The 8,679-nt window shown below is 41.1% G+C and overlaps 1 pseudogene; it reads left to right on the forward strand.

Moving 5' to 3' along the window:
* Nucleotides 1-3,873: 3,873 nt before the first annotated feature.
* LOC118610206 lies at nucleotides 3,874-3,992 on the forward strand (annotated as a pseudogene).
* Nucleotides 3,993-8,679: the final 4,687 nt, after the last annotated feature.

Below are 8,679 nucleotides of genomic sequence, written 5' to 3' on the forward strand. Positions count from 1 at the left end.
AAAACTCGAGATTAGGAGTCATCAAATTTTCAGGCAGCAAACATTTTTTTAGGCTTTGAGGGCCAGACAGTCTCTTGCAAAGATTCGTCTCTGTTACAGCATGAAAGCTATCACAGACAATAAATAAATGAATGGGCATGGTTATGTTTTAATAAAACTTTATTTACAATAACAGTTAGCAGAATAATCCCTGCCCAGAACTATGGTTACTTTGGAGGAGACAGAGTGAATTGGGGTTAGGATAGAATACTTCAAGAGATTTCTGGGGTGACCAGCAGAGTTCTGTTTCTTGAGCAGAGTGGTTGTTTATTAAGAGGGTATTCAGCTCACATTATTGCAGTAAGCTATAGAATTCTATTTTTCAGCACCTGTGTTTTATTTCAAAATAAAACATTAAAGTGATTTATGTGTAGGTTGACTCAAATTTTACTATTTGGCTTTGCTATGAAGGATAGCAATTGCATTCCCTTCATGGGATACTTTTTCTTTGGAGAAGTCCTGTGAGCCGCGCATATGGAAACCTAGACAGAGAGTCTGGCCCGTGACACCACCACCAGGATCTGATTGTAGTTTCGCTGGTACGAGCTGTGATGGTTAGTTTTAGGTGTCTGCTCGGCTAGGTTCCAGGGCCCAGGCATTTGGTCAAACACCAATCGAAATGTCACTGTGAAGGTATCTTTAAGATGCGCTTAACATTTAAATCAGCAGACTTTGAGTAAAGCTCTTCATGCTCCAGGAAGTGGTGGGCCTCATCCAATCAGTTGAAGCCCATAAGAGAAAGAAGACGGAGTTCCCCCGAGAAAGAAGGAATTCTGCCTCCCCATGGCCTTTGGACTCGAGCTGCAATGTCGGCCCTTCCCTGGGCCTCTGGCCTGATGCCCTGCACTGCACGCTTCGGACAGGACAGCCCCACTGCTTCATGGGCCAGTTGCTCACAATACCCACCCTTTTGGCTCTGTTTCTCTGAAAAACTCTAACACACTGACTGTGAGACATGGAACAGGTAACCTACCTTACTATGTTCTGGGTGCTTTGTTGATCAAATGGGACAATAACTGTAGCAAGAATACATTTTTTTTTTAAAAAAAAAACACAGTTTCTTGTCCAGTGTTGGGGGGCCTTCTTTAATAGAAGACAAACGTCCCCAGGAGAGGACCACTTGGCTTCCCCCCTCCCCCGTCCTAACACAGGATGCCTGGAGTTGTAGCAGCCGCCTCATGACCGTGATAATCAAAACCACGTGCTGAGGATGAGGGATGAGCAAAGTAGAAGGAGCCCAGGCCCCTGATGTCATCACTCAGCCATCACGCCTGGTTGTGAGAGAAAACCGCTAGGCTGAGCCAGAAAAACCACGATGGTTCAGCATAATCAATGTAACCCTGACCTTCATCTTTATGGTCAAGCACGAAACAACAGACAGAGTCATGAGCTAATACACTGTACTGGGAACAGCGCCTGGAGCATGGAGAAAGTTCTCGTTAGCACTGTGTGCCTTCCCTCCAAGCTGGGTGTCCCACTGTGGCCCGATGTGGCTGCAGCCACAGCTCCAGACAGTGACACCCTTAGCCCCGAACCCAGGGGAAGAAGCCATGTCTCTTCCTCAGGCACCCAACAGAACTTCTAGCTGTGGCTCTCAGTGACCGTGGGGAATGCTCATCTAGCGGACACCTATCAGGGCCCAGGCCCCAGTGCCCAGGGCTGGGGTGAGGGTTGCCTGATTTAGCACATAAAACACAGAGCGCCCTGTGAAAATTGAATGTAAGATAAACAATGAATCATTTTTTAGTATAATATGTCCCAGGCAGTACTTGGGAGACAGTTATACCAAAAAAAAAAAAAAAAGCATTGTTTATCTGAAATTCAAATTTTACTGGGCATTCAGAGACCACCCTAGTTGGGGCCCGTCATACCCAAAACCTTGAGCTGAGAAGGTGGTGGGAGTTGTGATTTATTAAATGAAATACTATTCTAGGACCCTCTCACCAAAAACAAGAAACAGGTGAATAGATGCTTGGGAGTACAGAACACGCGCACACACACACACACACACACACACACACACACGCTCATAGATGTCCTATTCCTAACATTTTATGTTTTCAAAATCAAATAACTTATAGAAACTACAAATTGAATATCCACAACCTATAGTTAACCGATAGATATGAGGAGACAGCAGAATCTGGAAATGCAGATGTAAAGCATAGAAAAATTTCTACTCGTATATAAGGTCATTGAAATCCAACCATGCTGATGTTTGTGACAAAAAAAAAAATCTCTATTTCTTTTTTGCCAGTCATTCAATTGCTTGATGAAACCCCCAATAAGGCATAAAGGAAATCACAGCAGAGTATAAAGATTCAGAAAGAATATAATTATACGATAGGCGTGTGTGTGTGCTGTAAGCTTGCACATATCTATCTCTTTCTTAAAAATAGATTGCATAAAGAAAATCTCTGATTTTATTGAAAACAATAATTATGTCAGTTATACTAAAAAAGAGATTATAATACTCAGAATCCGGAATACTTGGTAACTCACATCATTGTATCTGCAAATTTGTTGCAAACGAGAATATTCCGGTATGATTTGTAGGAGTGTGCGTGTGTGTGTGTGTGTGTGTGTGTGTGTGTGTGTGTCTGTGTGTGTGTGTGCATACATGTATACATATACGTACACTTTTTTTTTTTTCATTTTTTCCCTCGTCTTAGCCTGCGATCCACTTGGATCTAAAAAAAATCCATTGTGGAGACGTGGTAAGAATTAACAATATTATGTGAGTTTCAATGGCCTTAAATTAGACAGCTTTTAGGATGCCAGGATTCAAGTCCTTTGATTTTATATAACTGACAACTTCTGCACAGCACTTCAGTGAGACAGACTCTACAACAATTAAGTAAGAACAAAAGGCATCTAGTCCTGACATTATTACAAATATATATATAGGATGTACAGTTAGTTCTCTCCCTTCAGAAATTCTATTAACGACCTAAGAGTAGCCTTGATTCTCTTGTTCTTTGTGCAAACTCGAGCTTGGTGATAATGGGGGAATTGAATTTAGCTCCTTAAAAATATATGATATTCCAAAATGGACAAAAGAATGTGACATATGACAACTGAAAGTTTGTTTTTTTTTAAAGAAGCTAGCAGAAAATTTGGTTTTAAAGCCACCGACGCTGAATGAGAAGCACTGTGCTCATTCAGTCACGTTTCCATTTAGTGATCCAGTATTAGCTGAGCACCGATTTGTGCCAGGCACCAAACACTGGGGACTCAAGACGGAGTAGGGTACACGTCCCACCTAGGGGAAGAGGCTGTCTCACTCTGGATCAGCAGGGCTGCTCTATTCCCACAATACGTGAGGCCTTCGTAGGTTTGGTCTCCTGTCCACTGAGAAAATGCGAAGAGGACATCGTCACAGTCAACGCAGATACGTATGCCTTTGCTGACCAAGGGAAGCAAACGCACCCTTTTTACACACGGCACTATCTCAGGTGAGGCACAGATGAACTCTTAACCTTTTATTAGTTATATATTTTTTATCCATGTATACATTTTATATGGGTTTTCCATTTCTATTCCTTTGACAATAGATTTTTAAGTTAGTTAAGAGAGAGTTAAAGACAAAAGCCAAGTGAAAAATAAGATGAGGTACATGGATGGGCAACACCGGCTGCCAGCGACTCACAGCTGGGAAGCTCTGTTTTATGTGATTCCGGGCACCCCAGGAAGAATCTTGCCTGCCTGCTTTCCTCCAGGCGTGTCTGCTTGGGGCTGAGATTCGTGCGGGGCGAAAATCACAAAATCCCTTGGCAGATATTACAAAGTAAGATGTAAGAGCAAATGGTCCTGGGAGAAAGAACACATTGACTTGTCTACGGCCTTGCCACCCTGAACAAGCCTGATCCCGTCTGGTTGCAGAAGCTAAGCAGGGTCGGGCCTGGTTAGTACTTGGGTGGGAGACCACCTAGGAAGACCAGGTGCTGTAGGCGCAAAAGATAAAAAATAAAGGATTGTAAGCTGACACCCCAGGTTTGCAATCTGTGAGGTAAATCAAGGATTGCCTTGCCTAAAAAACAAACAAACAAACAAAAACCTCCACATTGGCTTATGCTTGTATAAAAGCTTAAAAGTGAACGATGTCAGGATCCCTGACTTTTTAGGGGGCTCCACTGGAGACAGGAAAAGCATCTGGGAAGGGATTAAAGTACTAGGAGAGGGGTGGATGGGGCCACACTGAGCTCTGCCTCCCCCGCATTTCGGTGAGCTCAGCTAGATGCAATATTGGCACTGAGCTCAGAGCCCTGAAATCATATAGAGATGTTGAGAGCAACACAAAGAAGCTAGAACATTCTTGGTTCATTATGGAGGGCAAAGTACACGCTTCAGTCTTCCAAAAACAACAAAACCAAACGTTGAGGTGGTATCGTCACAATCTATATCGTACATCTGAGGACAGAGACGCTCAGAGTCATTAAGGAAGTTGCCCAATGTCCCTCAGTAATCAAAGTTGTCTCATTACTTACTCTGTCTTCTTTTCTATCCATGTTGTTTTTGAGAATTACGGCAAGAAAATACAAAGATATCGAAAAAAGAAAGAAAATGTTCCTTATAATTATTCCTCTAATTATTGCTCTGTTAACCTTTTAGTGTAGGTGTTTTGTTTTGTTTTGTTTTGTTTTGTTTTGTTTTGTTTTGTTTTGTTTTGTTTTGTTTTGTTTTCCCTCCCAAAAGCTTTACCAGGCAAGTAAGAGAAAGCTTGATAGACAATTCAACTTCAGGACATGTTATTATTATTATTATTATTTTACCTTTTTAAATGTAACTAGAGATGCATTCAGGATATCCTTCCATGCTCGCATCTCAGCTGTACCTCATGTTGGGGTGTCAGTTGCAGGATAACTCACGCGGGGGCGTGCCCTCACGCGCTGAGTCAGGCCCGCTAACGGCATTTACACATTTTCAGACCATCCTCACGCACGCCTCTTTCCACATCTGCGTAAGTATTTCCGTAGAACTCATTTCAAACAGTGAGTTTACTAGATCAGGGCATATGATCGCTTTTAATTTTTAGCTTTAATGCATATCGCCAATTTGCAAGACAATCGGCGCAAACTGCATGAACCATCAACAACTCAAAAGGATATTTTTAAATGAAATAAAGTATCAGAAAATCAAACCCAAGGAGGAAAAAATCAATAGCAAGGTGCACTTATCAAACACTCCACAGTTGGCAATAGACTTTCAATACCTCCTGATGATCCTTCTCTTTGGATCTTACCGGCGAGGGAATTCCCCCTGAACCTGGGGTCCCAGGATAAGGTAGGGGGCCATGGCACCTGTTGGGCTTCATAAGGTTCAAATTCCTGTTGTGTCCCAAGTCTCAAACCCCTGCTCTATCTATAGCGAAACTGTTGTTATGCTTCATGACAAGGATCTTTGTATCCTTGAGGAAAATCAGGAGATTTACGTATATGGGATGTGTGTGTGCGTGCACGTGTGTGCGCACGTGTGTGTGTGTGCCACAGTGTCTCAAAGATTCATTTCTTTGAACTCCAATTGATTCGCCGAAAACCAAGTTGCATTATAACAGAACAAAATTTGCATTATAGGCATCACTCACTCGAGGATGATAAATCATCAAACTGAATTGATGTGAATAATTAGGTTGTTAATATTTGTGTGCTTGGTGGATTTTCTATTTTTTGCTCAACATCACTGCTTTTTCTTTAATTTTTTTAATCCCCATTTTTCTCCCAGTCAGCCCATCCCCTGTATTTGAGTAAATCTGATTCCTCTCATTTCATTTAGGGAATGTGGTAGCTCCTTGCTGCTCTAGAATGGTCCAGGCTTTTTCTGGGAGCTTCCTAGATGTGCAGCATCCCGGGTCCAACCCCAGACCTACTGCATCAAAGCCTGCATTTTAAAAAGGTCCCAAGTGATTCCTGTGCACGTTGAAGTTTGTGAAGCGCTACTGAAAGCCTTTTCTTTATTCACCCAAGACAGAAAAAAAAAATTGATTTTTAAAAAATAACAAGAAAATAAAGAACCAGACCACAGAGAAGACCTGTGCTAACCTGCACTGATAAAGGCAGGAAAGGAGGAAAGAAGGGAGAAAGAGAGAGGAAAGAAAGCATGAAAGGGCTAATTATTCAGCAATCTGGAAATACAGATCTTATTTCCAAGAACACTGTGAAAATGCCCTTTTCCTGTTCTCATTAGAAGAGTCAGTGTTTTGTATTTCTAAGGGAAAGGGGGTTCATAGCTCAAGTACCACAGACTTTGTATAGGTGAGGTTTTAATACGCTGCAGAACCCCCAGTGCCTAATGAGAGCCTTTTAAGTAAATCGCAAGAAGCTCTAATCTCACAGAGCCTCCCATGTTCTACTCTGCTGTTCATATTTAATTTTTAATAAGAACAATTCCACATAGCTCGAAAGCATGGCTCAATTAAGAAATATTCCTACCAGGCATCTTTGAAATCTTTCAGCATTCTCTTCCTTCTGTTGCTCGATGACCCTCAATTTGGTTGTGTCGAGCGGTTTGTGGGGAGGAGGGAACAACCAAAGCTTGTTTTTTAATTGCAAGTTCAATTTCACACTGTTCTTTATGAGATGGCAAGACCGATTTTCAAAGACAGAAATGCAGCCCGTGTATCTGCTGCCAGAAGCCTACAGTGGAATATCGTAGTGTTGTATTTTGAAATTTCAAGTGGCATCTTTGATCTGATTCCTTAGGCATTAGATGTCCTTGAAGTTACTGGGAGGTCATGAGAGGTAATTTCAAAAGAAACAATTGTTTCTGAATCACAAAACTCCAACCACAAGTACCTTAAAGTAATCTAAACTTAACTCCCTTCTAATGCCCTATGGTTTAGAGCAAGAAATATTGCCTAGTTCTTCCTGGTAGAATTTACCTTGCGTTAATGTTTCCTTTCTAAAGACCAGTCTCTAGAGGTTTAAATGTAGCCACAAACTTTCACTGTCTTCCCATATTTTTCAGCTGAAAATTCATGTTTCCATCTGTATCTGTATATCTATCCATCAAAACAACATCAAATTGCCCATGTTGGTTAATTAAAAAAAAAAAAAAGTACCAAAGGATAATATATAATGCACAAAATTATGTATTCATTATTTTTATTTATAATCCATCCACTGCCTAAAATATAAGGACGCTTACTAAACTCAGCCTAATATAAATGGGACAATCTATATAGAGTCCTGAGGAAAGAAACAGGGGAAATGGCATTGAGTGTCATCGCCATACATCAGACTGACTGCTACACTGACCGCTGAGTTCAGCTTTGCCTGTCCTCACGGCAAAGACAAAAAGGAAAACATTTCACCGTGTGTATGTCTTACACCGCATCACAGGAGAAAATGTACAAACGTACCCGAAGTTTAAGTTTTTCATGACCCCAAAGACATTTTCACATGTATCTCTATTGTGGGGATGTCATGCAACCTAACAGTGAATTTCTCCAAATAAGGCTCTACTCAAGAGAAAATACAACAATATGGATTTCTGTTTGGATAATCTTGATAATAATAACTCCGAGAAGAGCATTTCTGCAGGTAGATAACATAATGCTGTCTAAAGTACGCCTGTAACACGGGGAGGTCCAGAAGCAGCCGTGGTACAAAATGTCTAATGTCTTTTTCAAATATCGGGTGTTTCTAGGAAACTTATCGACTACTTCTCGGTTTAGCTAAACTGCTAACATTCCATTTAACTTCACAGACTTAGCGTCTTAGAAATCAATTGTTTCAAAGTAAGGATTAACCACTTGCCACGGAATTTTAGAAGCTTCAAAGTTTAGCTCAGCCACAAAGCATTTTTAAAAAATTTATTGGGTTATCATTTATATAAAATTCGTCCCATTTGAATGTGTTTTAGTAAACTTACCAAGTTGTACAACCCTCATCATGATCCAGTGATGGAAAATTTCATCCCTCCAAAAAGATCCCTCATGCACATTTATAATTCAGTCCCTTCTGCGTCCACAACCCCAGGCAACCACTAACCTAATTTCTGTCTCTGTGGATTTGCCTTTTCTGGATAATTCATGTAAATGGAATCTTATGACATGTGGTCTTTTCTGTCTGGCTTCTTTCACTTAGCATGATGTTTTTGACATTCATCCAAGTCGTAGCATGTGTCGAGATCTCCTTTTTTATTGCCAAATAGTATTCCATTGTGTGGATATGCCACATTTCACGTATCCACTCACCAGTTGGCAGATATTTGGGTCGTTTCTAATTTTAGCCACAAAGAAGCTACCCACCCTCCCACCTCCCCGAGAGGGAGATTCACAGATTCTAGAGATGGGGCCCATATTTTGCTCCAAAAGTACTTTGGACTTGTCAAGTTCTTGGGCAAACAGGGAGCAGAAGCCCATAATGTGCAGGAGATTAATTAGGAACAAGTTCTGCTGAATCGTAAAGTAATTTTCTGCATTTCCCCCTTCTTCTCCTTTCCCTCAGTTAATTTTCAATAATAACAAGAGCTTAACACTTACCGAAGGCTCAGAACAGAGCCTGAATCAGACAAGTGCCTGGCACACAGTAAGGAATACTTAAGTGATAGCTATTATAGTCATTATTGCCTGGATCTTTGCACATTGCCACCCAAAACAAAACTGAGGCTTATTATTAAGAGAGAAGCTTGGGCTGGATG

Source organism: Rousettus aegyptiacus, unplaced genomic scaffold (assembly GCF_014176215.1).
Source record: "Rousettus aegyptiacus isolate mRouAeg1 unplaced genomic scaffold, mRouAeg1.p scaffold_m13_p_12, whole genome shotgun sequence".
NCBI lineage: Eukaryota > Metazoa > Chordata > Mammalia > Chiroptera > Pteropodidae > Rousettus > Rousettus aegyptiacus.